We start from the raw sequence: 22,253 nt of genomic DNA on the forward strand, positions 1-22,253 counted from the left end.
ATTGATCAAAATTAACTATTTTTAACACTGGTAATAAGAATATTTCTTAAGCACCAATCAGGAAAAATTATGGTTTTTCGAAAGGATCATGTGACATTTTACATTTTTTAAAGCAACGTATCGCAAGTTTTTACCTTAAATTGTCGGTTTATTCTGACTTCTAATATGGTGAATGGATTCTGTTTCTTTCCAAGTTAACCCCAAAGCTTCTGTTTATACTTTGCTGCAAACTACAGTCCCATCATATAACAAATACTTCATGATACAAAATCTCTTAGAAAATCGTGATCCAGTATCTTAGAAAGTAATATATCAAACTGCATTCATTTGAGGTATCATAACCACAAATTTAGCATGTAAACAAGGTTTTAGGAAGATTAGGAAATGCTCATACAGTCCTATAAAGCCTTTTTAGCTTATGCCTTCAGCTTAATAAGTTTAAAGGTCATCGTTAACACTCTGAAGGGACAGTTTGTTTGCTGAGAGTGCACAAAAGCGCTGCCAAAATCTTCCGCTGTCCTGATCTCATTCTGGTTGCCGCCCCATTCGAGCGTCTGCTGAGTCGGCTGTTGGACCCACCCTGAGCCCATCCGAGTACAAGCAACAGCACAAAACCAGCGGGTCTTCTGCATTTATTTAGTGAGTGTGTACATCAGAACACAGCTCCCACAATAACACCAAAGGCTGCGGCTCTCGGGAATGGCCACGCACGTGGTAAGAACACTGCAGTGAGGAGTCTAATTAAAAAGCATCGGTCATATTTAAGAACATAGATCTTCCGTCTTGCTTACCATAATTGTGGCTTTCTGTTCAAACCAATGCCTGCATCGTCCTCTTTAGTTCCACACCTTGCAAGGAGTCGCTCCTCATGTGTCAGACCTATTTATCTCCATGGCTTGTTTATTGTGCTACCACCGAGACACCAAATGAGGGATGCCAGTGCTAATATTAACAATCACAGTCACGTCCTGTGCTGCGAGAGCTCGGGCCATTCCCATATTGGAGGGATTTTGTGGCGTGTCTCATAAACGGATCTGTTTTAAATGGGATATGAAGTCACGATCCTGCCCCTGAGGAACCTTCGCTGCTGATAATATCTGAAGACTGTCAGGCTTTTATGGAGCAGCAGTGATTTTTGTGACTCATGGATGTGTAAGTGCAATACAACCATCATGAATGGGACACAGCTAATTTACTGAGCATGATATGTTGCAATGAGACTTTCATTCTAGTTTGTGGTTAGGAGTATTCTTCCTTATTGTTGAAGGGGAGACAGACGAGGATTGGGAGGTTTTTTTTTTTTTTTTATACAATATCACTAATCAATGATGGACACAAACTGATTCACATCTTTTTTGTGTTTGTGTGGAATATTATGGTGTCAGGGGTCAATGGGCGAGGACATACCAACATTGGGTGATGCGCCAAAGTGTGTTTATGGATGAATTAGTAGAAGAACTTCACATATGGAAGGCTCTAAAATTCTATATTTTATAAAATTTCAATTAATCTATGTTGATATACGTATTAACAATTAATATGGGGATAAATATGGTACTCGGCCGTCACTGTTACCTTTGGAAGTTAATGTAGTCCTTTTAGCATTTTAGATTCGTATGAGTTTTATTATCTTATTATTGTTTATTGAAAGAAAGGTGTAATAGGCGGTGGTGTAAGTAAAATGAATAGTTTATTTATTCCAACAGAAGGCCATTAAATGACTCACAAGTGACAGTGAAGGCTGTTAACACTGTCAAAAAGATAAAGTAAAATAAAATAAGTCACTACTAAAATTTATATAAATAAATAAATAAGAAATAAATCAATACGTACATAAATAACTGTAATAGAACAATGGTTTCCAAACATTGATAATATGAAAGGGTTTCCGTGAGCAGCAAAACGCATATAATACTAATTTTTGAATGAACACGTTACACGGAAGACTGTAGTAATGGCTTCTAAAAATTCCACTCTTTTTTTTTTTTTGCGACACAGATGGGAATTTAGTTTTAAAACATATATTACAACTACTATTTTAGACGGTTGCATATGATTTTAGATTTTCAAAAGGTGATTTTTTATTTGTCTAATAGTATTAATAATAAATATTATAAAAATGCAAAATTTATATGTTAATATTCAACATTTATGGTTATACATATTGAAAGAAGCTTGGTCAACCATCTGAGTCAGGTTGACATGGTTAATCACTCATTCCCTGCTCTGGTTTCCGTATACTAACCAAAGACACAAAAAATGTCCACCCCTTTTTCTGAATTATTTATATAGGCTGGCTCTGAGCAAATGTATGCTGACACAGAGGGGCAGCTGACACAATATCTTCACTCATCAGCATGATTTACCTGCTTGAGCCACACTGCTTATCCAGAACGGAGGCCCGAATCCAGAAACCCCTATGTCTTAGATTCCATTATTTTTTTTATATAGATCCAAGGCAGCCATATACGAATTTGGCGTAAAATAGTGGACCCGTTTTTATGTTGCTCTATACAAGGTGGGTTTGAAGAGGGCAGACTGATGGAAATTACAGCAGCGCAGTCAGAATTTTATTGCACCCGCATCATCTCCTGAGCAGATTAGATTCAATTAAAAACTACTTAATTGCCCTATCAAATGTTGTCTAGACAGCAGCCATGTAAGTCTCATGAAAAAAACGCGAAGGTTCACAATTTGGCTGGTTTGAAGAGTGTTTCAAGATGGTTATTAACAGTTGTGTGAAGTTTGAAGATGTAGATGCACTTTAAAATATAATTTAAAAGTTTTAAAGAACATAAAGCCAAAAAAAAACAAAAAAAAAAAAGCTACAGTAGAAAAACGTAAATTTGGACTTCTGGATTTGCTGAATACTACTAAGAAGGCAGTCCTGAATTCTGACAAAGCATACTAGCATACTACTCTTAGCTTTTACTTTCTGTAATGCATGTAGCATGCATGCTAGTATAGTTACTGTGAATTCAACCCATGTTGTGACTAAGCACCTGAAGGTGGCTAGCTATCCAAGTTAGCAATTGCTAATATCTAAAAAAAAAAAAAATCGTGTATTTTCTCGTGGATATCCTGTTCAGCCTTTGTCTTCTGTGTGGATTTGATTCCTGTCTGCTTTCTGTCATGCAGGGTAAGGTAGTTTTACTATTTAAGACCCAAGTATGATTACATAAGCTAGCTGTGGGGTTATATCCACCAGTAACAGCATGCTGGGAAAAACACAATGTTTGTATCAAAGTTTATAGAAGGCCAAAAGGTTACTAAATACACTCGTGAACAAAGTGCATTATTGAGGTTAATATTTAGCAAGGAAGCTAACCTAATTTAGTTTCCATTTGTTTGCTGACTGATTGATTGATATTTTTGTTTTAATATGGAAAATGTACAGGGAACTTGTCAAAAGCAGTGTTTAGAAAAAAATAACTGAGAAGAAAGATTCACTTTTGGCTTCATAAACCATTTCTATATATTTTGTTATGGTACCTTTGCTTAAGAGCAATGACAGAGGTACTAGAGCCAAAACAAAATTAAAAATGATGATGCCATATCACAGGCCATGATATATATAGGCCTATATCTAATCTATATCTATATAATATGTGTCTGTGTGTGTATATAGATATATCTATATATATATGTGTTTGTGGTGTGTGGTGTATTATAATATATATATATATATAATATATCTATATATATATATATATATAATAAATATATATACGTGTGTGTGTGTGTGTGTGTGTGTGTATCATGTCATATATATATATATAATATATATATATTAATAGTAAATTCATGTTCAGTTTCCGTTTCGTCAAACAAATTAAACTGGCTAATAGAACTTAAAGGAGTGCTATAACCACCCCATCATTTTGACACCTTGAGAGAAAAACACTGATATTTCATTCATAACAAAACCTTGAAAGACTGAATTATACAGGGCGCTTTTTATCTATCTTTAATTTATAATTGCTTTCACGCATTTGGCTTTTGACACATTTGGCACATATTATTTATGCAAATAAAACATTCATTTTTTATCAAAATCGAATAAGTAAATGAAAAAAAAAAAGAAATATTGTCCCAGAGGGAGTTTTGCACAAAGCGATTACTTTATTACCAGAATTTTGCCCACTCCAAGATAAAATCCAACAAGATGTGAATAAAAGAAAAACAACAACACTAGTCAAAATTTTAATTTGGTTCTACTGACAGATCTATTCAAACATTCATAAGAACATGTACAGTTTGACATATTTAAAACTGCGAATTAGGTCTTGGTGAAATGATGACAAATTATGGCACAGTCTGACATTAAACTGCTAAATCAAATCACAAAATCCCAGTTGTCTACTTTGTGAAAGAACAAACCGATCTGTTGCTTTTATAAGCTAAACATACAACAAGCTTTAACAAGGGTGTTAAAGCTTTAAAAGGGTGACAAGTTCTAGGTTTTTAACCTCACGTCATCAGCGCAAATCTTATGAAAGAAAGATCATTTAGCAGCCTCTATTGAAATTCAGTGTTACAAGCTAATTTAGCACATCAGAAACAGACATTTTCATTGTTCTCAGGGGTCATGCGAATAGCAAACACATTCAAAAAAAAAAAAAAACTGTACCTCAAAACAACCTCTATCACCTCTTAATATAAAGTGTTAAGCCCTAAACATGAAATTTTATACATCTATAATAGTGCGCAAAGCCTTCTGAGAATCAGCAGTTGAGGTTCCACCTCGTAAACATTGCATTCTCGCTGTTTGTAAACTGACAGTGATTTTACAAAACGTCAATCAAAAAATGTTGTCTATTTTATGCATGTTTCAGAGAGTGTCATTGATATTCATATTGTTCATTCATATATATTTTTGAGGAATATCTACAGTACAGTTGACTTTGCCTCTCTGCTCTGTGTAGGAAGCTGCATGTTGTAACTTCAAAGTGAGATTATTTCTCTGGCCTACTTCTCTGTTCAAAGTCAAGCAGTAACAGCTAACTGTCTCACTATGTCCTGATTAAAGAGAAACAGCCTTCTGCTGCAGACACTACAGTATAAACATTATACAGTCTTTCTATTGCCATCTGTATCCCATATGCACAGCGGCCGGCTGTTCACTCTCGTTCTTGTCATTTTGATTTTTTTTTTTCCACTGCAGTGGATTATGAGAATACAGGGACATATAGGTCATTCTGATCTTAAGTTACTGAAAATAAAAGATCAATGTGTTCTTGACAATAAGACAAAGTATTTCTGGTTCAAAATTGTCATACCCGCAATATTTGCAACTGAACGGTGCAATAGTTACAGGAACAAGATGGACAGTGACCCAGATCAGATCACCATCTTGAAAATCACTGTTGGTCAAAGTAAAGTCAAATATTATACACATACATGTGTTTTATTATTTTACCGTAAATCCACACAGTTTTGATGTCTGTCTAGGCCAGAGGTCTTCAACAGTGGCACTGGAAGGGATCTGCCAATTATTGTCAATGCCAAGCTACTTTTTAGTGAAATAAGGTAAAAAATGTGGTTAACAAAATCAAGAATGAATATTTAATTCTCCCACTCATTTTTAATAAAATATTAAGCAAATTTAAAATAATGTACAAGAAAATGACTCTGTATATAAATAATGATTATAAATAATTTTTAAGAGCACTGTATTACATCGCCCTGCATCATAATTGATGAATGAAATACAATACTTGTTTCTTACTAATTTGGGGTGCTGATCAAAAATAGTGGCCTATTTGATTTAGCACTTTTTTAAGTTTAGAATTATGGCCAATAAAATGTAAACATGACCAGATGTTTTCAGCTACATCTATTGGTGTTTTACTACATCCAAACAGTGTCAGAAAAATATATATTTTGTGAGAAAAAATCAAATTTTTGAATACTTCTTTTTTTGTCATTTGACTGCTTCTGTTATTTTGATAAATACATTAATTCTGTAAAAACTGTACATGAAGAAAAATGAACTCAGCATCATCAGTAATATTAGGCCTTTTTTTGCAAATCAGCAGATTTTTCCCCTCTCCGAGACACAGGGCTGTGTAATAATTACTTCATGGGTCTTCCAGCAAAATTATGATAAATACATTAACGGTGCTATTTGTGTTATATTTTAGGCCAGGTCTAAAATGCAGCTAATTTGTGGATCTGCAAAGGGTTTGGTTTGAAAAAGGTTGAAGACCGCTGATCTAGGAAAACAGAGAAAACATGCGGGACAAACACTGTAAAACAGTGTATTTACTGTATACTTTACACAGGTAGCACAATTGCTTTGATTTTACATATTCATACACTCTATTCAATTCACTACCATAAATCCTAATAACCTCCATAAGGGGTTTCAATTAAACTAAAGAGATACTCAAGAAAAGTCTCAGTCAAGTAAAATGAAAGCCTTTCGTTATTTAGAGGCTGTAGGCTTTTGTGCGGCTGGCATTTCTTAATGTCCTCTTTCAATTCTATAAGCATGCAAGCTCTTTTCATTGGTTTTACTGATAGAAATCGGATTCGGTCCAAATGGCGTCCTCCTGTTTTCTAATGGCCATGCATACAAATGCAGAGAGATCGCAGACCCGGCTAGAAACCAGACACAAACTACACATAATCTTATTAACAGTGAGGTCAAAGGAAATGGCCTGGAGCCAAAAAGATAAGGCCCTTAGTGAATGTGTGCTGTTAGATTTCTTTCCGTAATGGGATCATATACTCTGACATAGAAAAATACAATATCTAAATATTTAGAGCAACACTTAAATTAATATAACCCTTTTGAAATTTGCTTCACTGCGGAGTAGTCTTATGTACAATAAGAAAAAAACAACAACATCAGAATCTTCCCTGCAAAAAAATGTAAACAGATGATTTAAGATCTCAAAGAAATAAAAAAGAAAATCTACCCAGTAACACAACATTTCTTTGGCAGGTGTTTTATGCATTTAAATTTATTTGCAAAATGTAATATTATAATTTATTTACATATAATCTCTCTTTTTTTTTTTTGTCAAAAATTGAGAAAGTGGTTGGATTCAAAAATCACTTATGAAAGAATGGGAGAGCATCCACTGAGAAATCAGGGACCCTCCGCTCATTATTTGTTAAAGTTTCTCTGATGGTTTAGGAAGATGGCTCTTGAGAGCCCAGCAGCACTATGTTTTTATAGCAGTTCAGAAGCAGTTTGCACCTGCCAGGGGCGGACGGGGTCTGTCGTCCACTTACTGTCCAGACTGCACGGGCCTTTCTGCTGCAGTTAATGCGGCCCTCTTCACCACCATCACCATCATCATGTTAATATCAATACCCATACCAATAGAAATGGACATGAGCCGAAACTGACACTATCTTGAACTCAAAAAAACAAAAACAAACTACAGTATCTTGCCTGTAATACAAAGCACGAATGACTACTCAGGTCTGAGGTAAAATGAAATAAAAAAAAAAAAATTTAAAAAAATTAAGCCTGATCAAATGTTTACTTGTAAAAGCACATGTATACATTTGTAATATCAAAAAAAAAAAAAAAGTTGAGTTTTATAAAATAAAATAAACAAATAAAAAGTAAGATAAGATAAAAAAACTGTAATATCAAAAAGAGATTCGTTTTTTTGTATAATATTTTATTATGATAAAAACTATTAATTATTATATAAAAATATTTTCATATTTACACACCCATACATACATGCATAATAAATAAATAAATAAAAAATACACAAACTCCAGGTTAAAAATATATATATATATATATATTTTTTTTAAAACTAACTGAAAGCTATTGTTTCACTGTTTATATAAAGTTGTACTTGGGGTTTTTACAGCAACAGGGTACATGCTGAAGATTTCTGTAGCCAAAAAACAAACAATTACCAGTTCTAAAAATACACTGATTTATTGTGATATTAAAAATGTGTTTTAGTTAAATTTTTTGTCCTGTATTTTTATAATTGAAAAAAAACAAAAAAAAAAAAATAAACGATTCAATATTATATAGAGAGTATTTATTATTGTATTAAAATATGCCATATGACTAAGTAAACAGATTCACAAAAATCCAAGTTCAAACAAACAAAACAGAAAATAGCAATATTGCTTCTAATGTTTGTGCTTTAGGTTTTGTCCGGTAACGGATTACAGTCTATGCAAAATTGCTACTGCACTGTAACATAATGATGTACAGTGTCTACAATTCTGTCACAAAACTACTATAATTTTGCAATGTTTGGTGTTAAGTTTTAGCAGAATTAGATTAAAGCTTTACCTGGCTTTTTGCCTTCTGTGACATTTTCCTCTGGTTTCAGACCTTCTAATTGAAATAGAGAGAGAAATTAAAAAATGGACTATAGTGCTGCAGAGACGCAAATCTTTAAATGACAGGGCAAGGACTTTCAGTTTAGTACAGAAATCTGTTAATGTGACATTTAGTTTATCAGGGTTGTTATGAGGTGAGATGACAAAGCTCGGTTCTCAGAGGAATGATTTTTTACATGCAGCAGACCACGATATCCCCAAATACCCACTGAGGCAGAGGTGAAGACTTGAATTTTAAAGTAATGGTGACCTTCAAAGTTTTTTACAGTTACTTTAAATGGATAAAAACCAGGCTTGCGAATAAAGAGTCACTTGAGACCTTGGTGGGATTTCATATCTTTAAACTTACAAGGAGAAACATATTTTTATATAAAAATTTCTTTGGTCAATTATAGCATAAGAAATTGTCACCTGAAGAATAAGCGTCACTAAAATATCATAAAACAAAAGTTGCATTCGCAGGTGAACTGAGGGGACTGTCCTGATCAAAGCAATTTTGCTTTCGCATGATGCATTACATGCAGAAGAAATCAGAAAATAGACATAAAAACTAAGGAGGAAATTCAGACTGAACTGTGCCTAAAGACAACATGTCCGATTGTTGGCCAGATTAACATAATCGGTTTTCATAATCATCCAATTTTGTCCTGTTTTCCAATAAAAATATCTGTATTTCCTGAACCCTTTTAAAGTCTGACATATGAAATAAAATTATTGAGCCTTCTGAAAAAATATTATTATTGTTTTTGTTTTTTTTCACATTTATGTATTGTTGTTGTGAGTTTGAGTATCATATTTGATACATCAAGCTTTTATGGTTCATCTACCATAATATAGTAGAATATGGAGCTCATATACCGTACATACACACTGAAAAGGGAAAAGGTGCTTTTATTCAGAGGCACAAACTGATCAAAAAATGTGCAATTTGGTGCAGTTTGCTGATATTTAACCAGCCAAAAAGTAAGTTGAAATTCTAATAGCTTGTAATGTAAAAAAAACGAGATCTGTCAATATATCTCCCCGAAATTGTCTAAGATCATATTTAAATGCTTAATTTATGATAAAAGCTTTGTAGGTTTTTGTGTGTATTATTCTTTTATTTTATTGTGTTTTTTTTGTTTGTTTTGTTTTTACACATAATGCAATGCAATGCAATGATAACTGAGAGATGAACAAAAAAAACATTCTTCAAAAAGCTTGATGTATCATATTCGATACTCATATTTTAGAATGAATTTTCTTAATATATGATGTGTGGAGTGATAATCAAGTAAACCTAAGCTGCTTTAATCAAGTTAATATTCACCTTGAAACAGTAACAATATAATAGTGATTACTCTATGTGTACTTCCTAAAAACTGAAGTGGCACAATGGGTTTGGAAAATTTGACCTCCAGTCTCTCTAACAAAGCAATTGAAGCGATTTGTGTTGTTACAAAAAGTAGGCAGGCATTACAGTAGAAGAATGACATTAGTAGTTCACACAGGGCCCAACCAGCTAAGCAGCATTAGTGTATTATGATAGCTGCATTAAATTTGCAATTTCACTAATGCTGTTGTAAAAATAGTTTAATCTCTCTGCTTTGAGTGGGAACCTTTAATAGTAACAAATGTGGTTCATTTGATTTCCAGTGAATTGTTGCAGCTCAGATATTGGAACGGTGAAGTTAATACATCCGGTGAATAGGGAATTGTACCTCAGAGTTTGCCTGGAAGTTTTTTTGAAGCTCTCCCAATTTCTACAATATGCAGGTACGCATGATCACTATGAATGCTTAGCAATGCATTTCTAAATATAGTCTGCAGATGTTTCAACTGCTTACACAAATTCATGCATTTGATTATTGCTTACGACTTCTGAATGATTAGGGACAGCATTACTGTACATGAAGCAAACAGGCTACATTTAAACTCAAAAAGTAGCTTCACACCACCATACTCTTCCACACCTCATGGGTTTCAAAAAACATCTGAACTTACTTGCCTGGTGCTGGTGCCTCGGCTGCTTTCTCTGAAGGCAGAAATTTGAGGACAGAATTGTGGTTAGCAAAGATTAACCTGAAAGTGCTCTGTTCCAAAACCTAAAGAGATGTCTTGCTGTCTTATTAGGCAGCATTCTAACTGAAACAGGACCTCAGAAGTGACTAATGTGAAACACTCTACATATGCAGAGCGGCACACAAATAGCGCTCCACATGGAAGTTACTAACAAACTGATTCCAACAGAGTTTGCCATTAACACATTGCTAAGCTAACAATGCAGTACTTCTAAAAAGATAAAAGATAAATATGAGATTTTTTTTTCAACTCTTCTCTGTATTAACTGAAATATATTTATAAACCACTTTTCCACTAAGCTTTATTCTGAGATTGCTTTCTCTATTTCACTGCACTACATAGACTAAGGGTTATTAGTTTATATATTAGTTAAATTTAATATGCAGTTCAAATCATAAATCTTAAATTTAGGCCTAAATATTTTGTGTTGTTTTTTGTAAAAAAAAACTCTTATTTTCAGTAAATATTTACTCACCCTTATGAGGGTAAATAAATAATGATAGATTTTCTTTTTTTTTTTTTAATTTTTGGATGTCTAAATAGTCAGCACACTAGTTTTTAAAACAGAGGTATTGACTGCTTCATACCTTTTGTTTCTTCTGCCGTTTTCTTCTCATCTGGAACAGGTTTTCCTGGAGGTGAAGGAAAACAGTGCTTGTCATTTTTTCTTTCAGTCTCCCATAATTTCACATTTACACAATGTGTGAATGTGACACCTTTGTAATTGCACTTCAAGTATCCATGCTAAGTCTTATAATCAAGTTTGAAATCAGAGTTATTTCTATTCTTTAGGTGTCAGGAACACATGCTCTGCTATGTGATTATATAGTCATGGAGCAGAACATGAAAGGTGCACTTCCTGTCATAAAAAATGAAAAATTCTGACATGACTTCATCTGAAGTTATATAACTTGACAGATCCAATTTTCCTGTGCCAACTTTTAATATTAATTTTTTTGCTTGATCCACCTTACAATCATCCATGCAGCAAGTTGTTTGTATTTTTATAAAAACAAAGAAAACATGTACCAGTGTTCACAACACAAAGCATCCATTGGGAAATTAATATTAAAACAATTCCTCAATATTTTGCCACGCTTGTCTGTTTCGTCCTGTGAGTCGTTAAGTATAAAATTCGGAAACTTTAGATTCAGTTTTAGGCTTGTTAGCAATGGAAATCAAATGTATTTTCCTCTGTTTGGGGGCGGGGGGGGGGGGGGGGGGTATTCAAAGATACAGAGATGCTGTTAAAATAATCATTACAACTTACCCACAACTTTAATAGCTTGTTTGGCTTTTGGTGTTGATGCGGCCTTTTTCTTGACTATTGATCAAAACATAATCAAACCTATTAGAATGATGCTACAGTATACATTATAACACAGCATACAGTGTATGTTTTTAAAGAGCACTTTATTTAGCCTACTTTTAGTCAAACTTTTGTTTTGATTACACTAAACAGGAATTGCTAGCTCTTGTAGTATTTGATTGTGTTAGTCTTTTGAAGATGTCAATGAACTAAAGAAGTTAAAAGCACATAAATATTGTATGCTGTTTTGCTGTCAAGAAGTCAAGGCGTATTGCATGCAATAATTATAGTCCATTAGCAATCAAAAACACAATGACCTACCTATTGCTCAAATCAAATGTAGTTGTTTGGAGGATTACTGATTGAAAAATCCACTAGGACAAGCTGTATTCAACACATTCATGCTTATTATTACTAATTTACCAATTTTAAGTTTGCCCTTTTTAACGTCTTTATAAAAACAGGAGATTCAAAAATTCAAACAATATATATATTTTTTTTAACAATATAGTATATTTTTTATTTTAGATTAATATTTATAAATTCGTTTATTTATTTATTAAATGTTGTCAGATAAAGTTCAGATGATTTAATATTCAGTAGGGGGGTTGTTCAAACCCCTGACCCTTAGGTTTGAGCAATAGGTAAAACTTTAATTGCAAACAGTACTTTAAAGTTACCTACCCTCTGCTTTGGGCTTCACTTCCTTTATAGCTTTCTCTTCTTCCGATTTAGTGACCCCCCAAAAAAAATATTATATATATTAGTATGGAGATATTTGATTAATTATGAACTAATAAAATAAATTACAAGTAATATTTATCAATATCCATACTTTCTTTAAGAAACAGTGTTTCATAAGACTGGATTTCATTTGACTTTTGAACCATACAACAACAAATCATTTTCAATTCACACAAATCTAGAAGCTTTTGTAAGCAATAGATCAAAAAGTACAGTAAAGGAGCAATGTGCAATTCAACTAAAGGTATAACAAGAATAGCAGAAACCACTACATTTACTCTCAGCAAAACTCTGACCAACACTAAAAAAAAAAAAAAAAACAGCATGGCAGAACATTTAATGATATTGCCACGGGGCAGGTAACAGGCACTTGCCTATAGAAGCAAGACAAATATCATCCAGTGTGGAATATTTATAGCCTGTTTACCAATTTCCAAACACCCAGTTTAGGAAGACAGTTGAACCTCTTTCTGTGAGTATTAAAGGAACTTATACAAAATAATATTACAAGGATTAAGACTTCTTCCTTCTTTCATAACTTTAAGCTTTTGAGTAAGAAAAGCTATACATTTAAGCTATAAATATGTGTGTACTGTGCAGTAGGTTACCTTTACGTGAGGTTGTTGTTACTTTTGCCACCTTTGTTACTGCTGGATCTAGTGAGAAAAAAAGATAAGAATAGAATATTCAAGATTCAAGATTCCTGGATGCCAAACAACCAGATTGGTGGTACTTGTGCTTAACCAAATAAAAGGAATCTAAATAAAAGGAATTATGAAAAAACAAGTACTCTCATCAGTTCTTGACAATTATATTTATTCTCTGATTATTTTATAATGAAGCATCTGTATCACTTTATTTCACAGGTAAACACAGGAGAATTTATGATGAATAAATAAATAAATGGATGAATGCATGAAATATAATATTACATTATGTGTATACAATAATATATGCCACAATAAAATGTACCTTTCTTAGTAGAGAGTAGGTTTTTGCCTTTTCTTTAGTGTCACACTCGCTCTGTAAAAGAGGAAATAATAAGCTACTGCTCATTAATATAAAAACTACTGCAAAGTCAGTTCCTGAACCAATAATTACCTGTCCTTTTAGACCTCTCTTTCACAGCGATTGGCCCTAAATCATAAAAAAAAAAAAAAAAAGATTTATTTAATGAGAAAATAGATCTAAAATTTAAATTTAGCCATAATTTTTTTCTATTATCCTTACCTTTCTTTGCCACTGCAGGTTTTACTTTGGCTTTAGTAACTGTGGGCTCTTGAACACACACCGTACAAATGTACAAAAATGAAATATAAATGCACAAACTCAAATCCACACATACAAAATATATAACAATGTTGTTATAATAATGAAAAACACTAAGTAAAGCATCTTCTCCAACATGATTAGTGGTACTATAAACTCACATACTGCCTTTTAATTTTAAATCGGATCTCACCCTTCTTCGCAGGACCTGCTTTTGGCTTTTTCTTTTGCGCCAGCAGCTGGTTCTGAAATTGGAGGTGAAAGGTTATTACTTGCTTCGGGTCTGTTAACATAACTAGAAAAATATCATACATTCTTACTACTATACCTTTCTTTTTAGTGGCTTGTTTTTGCTTTGCCTTAGCAGGTTCTGGTTCTCTAAGCAAAGGGAACATTACATCAGATTTTATTTTAAAAAATAGTAAATTATTATCATATAGAATTAAATCTCAAATATATTTAGCAATAAACACCTTTCAGTAAAGTAGGAGCTTGATGAGTTGTTAAAAATCGGAACTTCTGATTCTGAAAAAACACAATGAAAATGGGTGGTGTTAGAAACTATTAATTCTTAATATTTTTGCCATTGATAGCCCACATAATTTAATTAGTTATAATACTGTAAGAATGCATTAAAATAGTTTTGGATACCTGGAATAGCCGATGGTGGTAATGGGCTACTTGTTACTATATGATGCACTGTAAGATAAAAGATTAAGTAAATTTCAGGGCATTAAAGAACATCTGAAGTATGTTTACAAGCGTTTTATGTAAAGCACGTTGAGTTACAGTAATTGTAGGTGGCTGCTTTACTCACCATACCAGCCAGGTGGCGCTGGGCAGTACACAGGTGTTGGTCGGCACATAGGAACTGTTTCACCAGGTTGTAAAAAGAAAGATTCAGAGTTACAACAGACTGATTGTAGATTGCGTGTTACTGCTGCTGTCTTTTTGCATTATGTGAATGTAACGCAATGTAATATTAAAAAGTCACAAGGCTATGAGTTGCACTCACGATCCTGTATCGGAGCTGGAGCAGCTGACACTTCCATGTCCTCTGAGGCTCGAGATCCTGTTATTAGGAGAAGGGAAAGCACCGCTGTCATATAGTTATATCAAACGGAATTTCAAATTTGCCATCAACAGTTGAGCTAAAAATGAAAAATCTGTCATCATTCACTCATTGATCAAAACCTGTATAATTTCTTTCTTCTGTAGAACACAAAAGAAGATGTCATGCAGGATGTTCATGCTGTGCCCAGTATCTAAAATCATATTTTCATAAGTTGTTTGGCACTCAAAATCCTCCTCTCCATGGTAGTTTGAATTTGTGTGATTTGAATATGTGCATATTTAATTTTTCAGATTTGGAATCTTTGATTTGGACTTGGATCTTTGGATTTGGAATATCGCTCACAATTTATATGTACCTAAACTTTTTTTTATGGTGCTTTTTTTTTGTAATTTTTTAGAGCTTGATAGTCTCTCTCGTTGCCATTCATGTACATTATGTGGAAAAGAGTGTGTGAACATTCAGCAAAGTATCTTCTTTGAAGAAAGAAAGTCACATGAGTTAGCGACATGAGGGTGAATATGATGGCAGAACTTTTATTTATGGATGAACTATCCCTTTAAAGAAGTAAAGTATGATCAGATCATGTGGATTTACTTCTCGTTTTGGGTATGTTGACAGCCGCTGCCTTTGCTTTTGGAGCTGTGAAGCAGAGAGCAAATTTAATTCTGCAATATTCATCGCTATGGATTATAAAAATCATTTGAAACAAGTCTTGATGATATAAAAAAGCAGGCACACATTGTGATTTTTCTTTTTTTTACCTTTCTTTAACCTTTACCTTTGCTTTTTCTAGTCTTGTTCTTCTCTTGCAGCCTCTTTTTCTGATGAGGCAAATGTCAGTGAGGAGGTGAAAAAAAAGACTTCAGTACAATATTTCTTCCACAAACAAATGCCTATCTATATTTAATATTCTGATCTGAGTAAAAAATAATAACTTTGATGTAAAGAGTGCTACTAATGCACCTTTTCTCTGTTTAAGCAGGGGTTCCCTTCTCTTAGTCTCTGCTTCTGGATAAAGAAAACATATTAAACAATATAAAATGAGCTTTCAGATCAAAACATGTATGATTAGCTTCAGATTTGTTCAGCTGAAAATTAATTTTCAAACTTTACAGTATTTGCTGGCATATTGAGAACATTGTGTCAAATGCACCATAAAGGACATTTAATTGGAAACGTATATTTTTTCATTTTTATTAACTGTGGAAATAAACCAATTGAATTTGAATTTAGGAATAAATTAATTTCCTAAAGTGAAAAAAATGAAATGGCATGAAATGTCCCTAATGCTGTTGGCTCACAAATGATCTTTTCTATCTATCTATCTATCTATCTATCTATCTATCTACTAACAGATCTATCTATCTATCTATCTATCTATCCTATCTATCTATCTATCTATCTATCTCCTATACTGATATATATATATATATATATATATATATATATATTGCATTATTAATTACATTTATTTAACCATCTTTTAAAGCATATAAATACACTTAACAATAGATTAGTCTACTGCTTCTAGTTTTGCACAGGCTTTTTGAGCTGTACTGCTAAAGCAAGCAGTTTGCTGTAGATATTGGCAGTTGCCTTTGAGCTAAAGCTTTAATCAAACAAAACAATGCATCACATACTCTTGTGCTCAAGGGTGACTCTTTTAGCTGTGAAATGAAAAACATGAACAAAGACTTGAATCAGACCAAACTGCTTCGTTTAAAGAGAGTAGAAATCTGTCTGCAGCAATAGGTCACTTCATGATGACTAAATCACTGAAAGCCTGCTAAACACTGATGATGAAAACAGTCTTTGCTAGATCTATACACATCTGATGTTGCAATATATTATACTACTCTACAAATTAGCACATTAAAGAAGAAATAATACTTATGTCCTAAAGTATTCCTAAGAATCTGGGTTTTGTTTAAAATAATAATAATAATAATAATAATAAATAAAAAAATAAAATAAAAAGATATACAGATATGCACCAGGGGGCACTATTTTGTGTTTGTCAAAGCTATTGGATATAAGAAAAAAATGCAGCTGTTTTACTGCTATAAGATCCTTTAGTGATATCCTCTAAAACAGATTACTGTATTATTATAGGTCATAGATGAAATCATATCATTTTCATTCATTTAAAATTAAGCTTTCAAAGCTATAGGCCTAGATAAACAAAAGTAGACAAACTAACAGGCCATATTGTCTCTAAAATACAAGTTGCATGTTATAGACTTATGTTTATAGAACTGGTGTATAAAAATCTGTGGTCTCATGCTTATGATTAAATAATGTCTAAATATGTAGGTCATTACTGGAAAAGCTATTTTACTTAAAACTATTTTTAAATGCATTGTTTTATTCAAATTATTTTAAAATCACTATATTTGCATGCCCAAGCATAATCCATGATACTCAAAGAAAACATACTTAGTTTTTTAAAGTATATATTATTAACTTCTTTTAATTGTAAATAAATAAATAAAATAAAAATGAAAATAAATAATTATTATCTGCAATAAAAGACTTTTATTTTGATAAACACACCTCTTTTCTTTACTTTATCGGGTTCAGCTGGAAAAAAAAAGGAGAAAAAGGTCAATAAGTGACAATTAATGTAGCGCTTTAATTCTTAGTTACACTAGATGGCGACTGTGAGTGAACACATTTGTCTGCATAATAATTGGAAATCTCTATACAACAATACAAACCACCAAACATGGCTTTGCTGTGCTCATTAGTGGCCAAGGTTTTGTCTAGAAATTTCAGACATGGTTAGGGAGAGAAAACAAAATTTAATCTCGAAGCACAGGCTTGTTTTATATATATATTATTATATATATATATATATAATATATATATATAGTATATATATATATATATATAATATATATCTATATATAGGTTCTGTAAGCACAACCAAGTTAAAATTGTAAAATGAATAGTATTTAGTAGAAAACACAATGATATAGGATTAAAGTAAGGAGTAAGTGTCAGCAAGAGAGCAAATATCTATGAATTTCTGTATCTGCTGATACAGAAATTACCCATATGGTCTATAATTCATGCTGTATGCACAATTGATAGTCCTTTGTGTGTGTGTGTGTGTGTGTGTGTGTGTGTGTGTGTGTGTGTGTGTGGTGAGTGTGTGTGTCTGTGTGTGTGTGTGTGCGCGTGCATATATTGACTTCATAAATTTATAGTACATACACCTTTTCAGTCACTTCTATACCACTGATGCAAATCTGTTTTTAGGTACACACCATTCACCAATCCCATGATTATATTTTTAGCATGCACTTTATTGCATGTGCAAAAAAACAAAATACCTCTTGATCATTTGCTGTTTTTGCATGAAAAGCTCATAATATTTGTTAGAATAAATACCACAAAGATACCGGCATGTCTCTGACTAGATCTATGATTTATCCATGGGACATGGCCAGTGTGATTTCCTATTGAATGACTCTGATAAATGAAATATGCCCAGGCTTTTTTATTATTATTATCATATTTTAAAACAACATGCATGATATTGACCTCGCAAGTCAATACCAAATACCTTTTTTTCTTCCTTTGGTTTAGTGTCTTCTTGGCTTTTTTGTGAGGCTCTTTTTGTAATACTGAATGCATACAAGGACAGGGAGAGAGGGCTCTTTTTGTTTGTCTGGATACAAACAAATGCAAAAATAGTGAGTGTCATTATAGATTACAGTGATTAATTTCATTTCTTGCCTATTTTAGCCATCTCATATGAAACATTGGCTCTGATGTTGTGTGTGTTTTGCTGGCACACTCGGACTTACTTGTCAAAACCGCAATCAAATCAATTGCAAAACATCTATTATGATGTACATGAGCAAAAAAATTATGAAAGTGTTAAAAAAAGACACAGACTAATAAGAGGTGTATTAGATTAGCCTTGTTTAAATCAACACAGGATGATAAAGATCGCATTGGCAGGCAAACATGGAGATAAATGTCTTCTACAGCTTAATATATTGATGTCATTATCTTTAAAAATCATAATGTGCTTATGACATCAGAGGCCAATGCCAGATTTTATGTCCATAAATCAAAATGTTATTACCAAAATTAATTTTTAAAGTGGTGGTAGTAAATCATAGGATACAAATATGACACCTTCATTATAAGTTTGGATAGCACAAATTTGTCAGAATTAATGTGAAAATTTTTGATTAAATGCCACCCCATCAGTAAAGAGATTGGATTATTGTAACAAGATGGAAGCCAGCTAAAAATAAAAACAGGTTGACAACCTCGCCAACAAACGGAGATTAACAATAATGACATATCTGAGGATACTGGCTGAGAAGCAGGGAAATGTTTTTAGCGGCTGCAAGAATTCCAAGAAGTCTCTTTGAATAATAATTATGTTGAAATTCAAAAAGCCAGTTTTGATTGTGTTGCTTACATGCTTGCGGGGAATTACAGGGAGGTGTCATTCAAAATGCCTTTAACCTAAAATGCTAATGCCATTTTTGATATCAGTCAACCCTGCAGCCGAGTACACGATCTGTGTTATTAAAACAGCATGCATTCTTCCTTCCTTCCACTGTTTTCTCACTGACCTTTGGTGCAGAATTTTATTAGCTAATAAAAACACATTTACTCTTTTCTGATTAAGATCAACAGGGGCATTGAAAGCTGTAAGATAGGATATTATCACTATGACTTTGATTTGCCATTGAAACTTCATATATTGAATTTGTGCAGATTTCTGTATCAAATGACTTTCAGATAAATTCACTAAAGTTGTGCTGCTTTTGCGCCATTAAACCACAATCACAATCCAGTCGTTGGAATAGTGCTGCTCAATGTGTTTTTTAAAGTCACTGTCACTAATTTCTGAAGGAAATTAATAAAAAATAAAATAAAATTATAAAATAAAATTAAGCAAAACTATACACACTATAATTGTGTACTGACACTCTTCTCTTTTTAAAAATACAATAAAAATTAAATAAAAGAAAAACTTAAATATAAAATAAAATGTTTCTCTATTTAGAGACAATAGCAGCACTTACACTGTAATTGTGTATGGTTCTTAATAAAATAAAATAAAATAAAATAAAATAAAATAAAATAAAATAAAATAAAATAAAATAAAATAAAATAAAATTGACTCTACTTGGGGACAAAAGTAGCATTTGCACTGTAATTGTGTACTGACCTTTTAAATAAAATGAAATTAAATAATAATTTAGAAACAATAGCAGCACTGTAATTATGTACTGACCTTCTTTTTCAGCCTTTGCCACAGGTTTCTCTGCTTCTTTTTCTTTCACTTCCTCGGCTGCCACTGTTTTAAGAAATAAAGCAAACAAAACAAAAGGTGAGTCTTACAGCCCAGAAAGAAAAAAGAAAGACAAAAGACACAGACATTACACACACACAGACACATCCACACAATGCCAACTTTGATGTTCAGATCTTTTTTGTACTTTGTTTGTGCTTTCTGTGCAGACTGTTCAACCCCATGGGTCACAATGGATCTCTTCAAGTCCCACATTTTTGCTCTCTCTCCCCTAACAACAGGCTTCTTTCTCTCGGCAGAGATTTATTCTGTTGTGTGAAACATATCTAATCATGTTCTTGATAGAGGAATGACAGAGTATCTGCTGTTTGCCTGCAGGCAGGGCCGAGATTCTCATTTTTCTGGCCTGCTCTCTGCAGTAAATGGAATGGGATGATGTTATGGCTGTAATTTTCTGCGGAGCACAACATTTTAAAGAACTAAAGTACAAAGTAGTAAACAAAAAAAAAACAAAAATATATTAGATTACCACCTCAACAAAACAAACAAACAAAAAAAAAAAAACCCATATATATAACATACAATAATACATTATTGCTGGCAGTTATTTACTAAATAAAACTAAATTATACACCTTTAATACACTTTAATAAAATAAAATAAACGCACGCACGCACACGCACGCACGCACGCACGCACACACACACACACACACACATATTTATGATAGCACACACTGTACACTTCTACACTTTTTGTTAATAAAATAAAATAATAAACTGAAATAAAAAAGAATAAACTAAACTAAAATTAAATTAAATTAAAAAAAATATGATTATTATGATAGGGCCAAAGCAAGCATACATAATGCAGGTATTTGGTATTATTGTATTTATTTATTGAATAATACAAAATTATCCACTTTTTTTGTAAATAAAATAAAATAAAATAAAATAAAAAAAAATGCTTTATGCCAGCACCTGAGTAGTGATCAGGGATGTGTCTGTGGAAATTTAATGAAAAGCATGGCTAAAAATAAACTGATTACATTTCACTTCATAAAGGCAGCGGTCAATTTAGGATATGCATGAGCCATATTAAATTCAGTGTGCATAAATGCCCACAAACTTTGCATAAATTTGTAATCTGCTCATTGCACAAACAGCAGGAGATGCAAATCAATATGTTGCTGCAAAATCACTGTTGGTGAAAAACAGACTCTCAAATAATTTAACTAGAAAAGTACAGTTTGAATGGCACCTTGTCTAAAAGTTTATCAGCTAAAACTTGCAATGGTTTCTAAAGGTGCTCTTGAATGGACAGCATAATGAGCTTTCCTCCTTTACCAAATGTATTTGAACCTCTCTGTGTAAGTATCAGTTCTCTATGTATTCCTGTGGCACCGTGTGTATGTCAGTGCGTTACACTGTTGTCTCTGCAGGCACAAGCACACCTCATTCTGCTGTTTCCCAGACAGAAGCCGCAGCAGTCAGTCCTCTGAACCTCATCTGAGCTCTGTGTCTGTGATTCTGCTGTGTCATACACTGTCTCAGAGCAGGATTAGATTTCCATCTCGCAATACACACATGGTTTTATCCCCAGTCTCCTCTCCAGATTTTAATCTGATACCCAGTAGGATCCTTTGCCCTCTGGAGGAATTCAGTAAAATTCTAGTTCAACACCATATCGATAAATCAAATAACAAGAATAATTGGAAAGGGAGGAATACATCTCAGAGGAGAAAATCATATTATAGAGATCTTTGTGCTTCTTGTGCTTTTATTTAATGTTAATTTTAACATGGCCGAGGTTATACCTTTTTTGCATTATTAAACATTTTGTGGTGTTCCGCCAGATAGGCTGATGCTGGTCAGCTTCCAAAAGGAGCCATAAGGAAGTCTTTGGAGATCAAAGTTTGAGGCCTGAAGGTCTGCTCAACCCTCACATACACAGCCACACAAACACACACACACACACAGCACACATGCCCTCTTCTCCTGCATCCACCACCATCAGGCTTGTTGTAGAACATCACTCCTCCACAGTCAATAACCTTGGAGCTCATTAGTGTTGGCATAATTTTCTCATTTTAATTCAGATTCATTTTATATACTTCATGCAAGTAAACTGTTTTTGGTACTGTACCTTTAGCGATCGGTTCTGGTTTTGGTGCTTTTTCT

The 22,253-nt window shown here is 33.0% G+C and overlaps 4 long non-coding RNA genes across 4 annotated transcripts; all 4 read right to left on the reverse strand.

Moving 5' to 3' along the window:
• Positions 1-10,318: 10,318 nt before the first annotated feature.
• Positions 10,319-13,457, reverse strand: LOC122141073. The gene is made up of 6 exons (XR_006157526.1): positions 13,418-13,457; positions 13,054-13,101; positions 12,386-12,424; positions 11,663-11,716; positions 10,980-11,024; positions 10,319-10,345 (listed from the first exon to the last, which is right to left on the reverse strand). It is a non-coding gene; the product is annotated as an uncharacterized LOC122141073 (long non-coding RNA).
• Positions 13,458-13,546: 89 nt separating this feature from the next.
• LOC122140929 lies at positions 13,547-13,945 on the reverse strand. Its single transcript, XR_006157451.1, has 3 exons — positions 13,908-13,945; positions 13,676-13,723; positions 13,547-13,582 (listed from the first exon to the last, which is right to left on the reverse strand). It is a non-coding gene; the product is annotated as an uncharacterized LOC122140929 (long non-coding RNA).
• A 125-nt stretch (positions 13,946-14,070) lies between these two features.
• Positions 14,071-15,436, reverse strand: LOC122141113. The gene is made up of 6 exons (XR_006157547.1): positions 15,384-15,436; positions 14,730-14,786; positions 14,532-14,585; positions 14,366-14,413; positions 14,188-14,239; positions 14,071-14,090 (listed from the first exon to the last, which is right to left on the reverse strand). It is a non-coding gene; the product is annotated as an uncharacterized LOC122141113 (long non-coding RNA).
• Positions 15,437-15,592: 156 nt separating this feature from the next.
• Positions 15,593-22,253, reverse strand: LOC122141032. Its single transcript, XR_006157489.1, has 6 exons — positions 22,219-22,253; positions 20,056-20,112; positions 17,343-17,369; positions 16,430-16,456; positions 15,753-15,797; positions 15,593-15,610 (listed from the first exon to the last, which is right to left on the reverse strand). It is a non-coding gene; the product is annotated as an uncharacterized LOC122141032 (long non-coding RNA).

The sequence above is a fragment of the Cyprinus carpio genome, chromosome B20 (assembly GCF_018340385.1).
Source record: "Cyprinus carpio isolate SPL01 chromosome B20, ASM1834038v1, whole genome shotgun sequence".
NCBI lineage: Eukaryota > Metazoa > Chordata > Actinopteri > Cypriniformes > Cyprinidae > Cyprinus > Cyprinus carpio.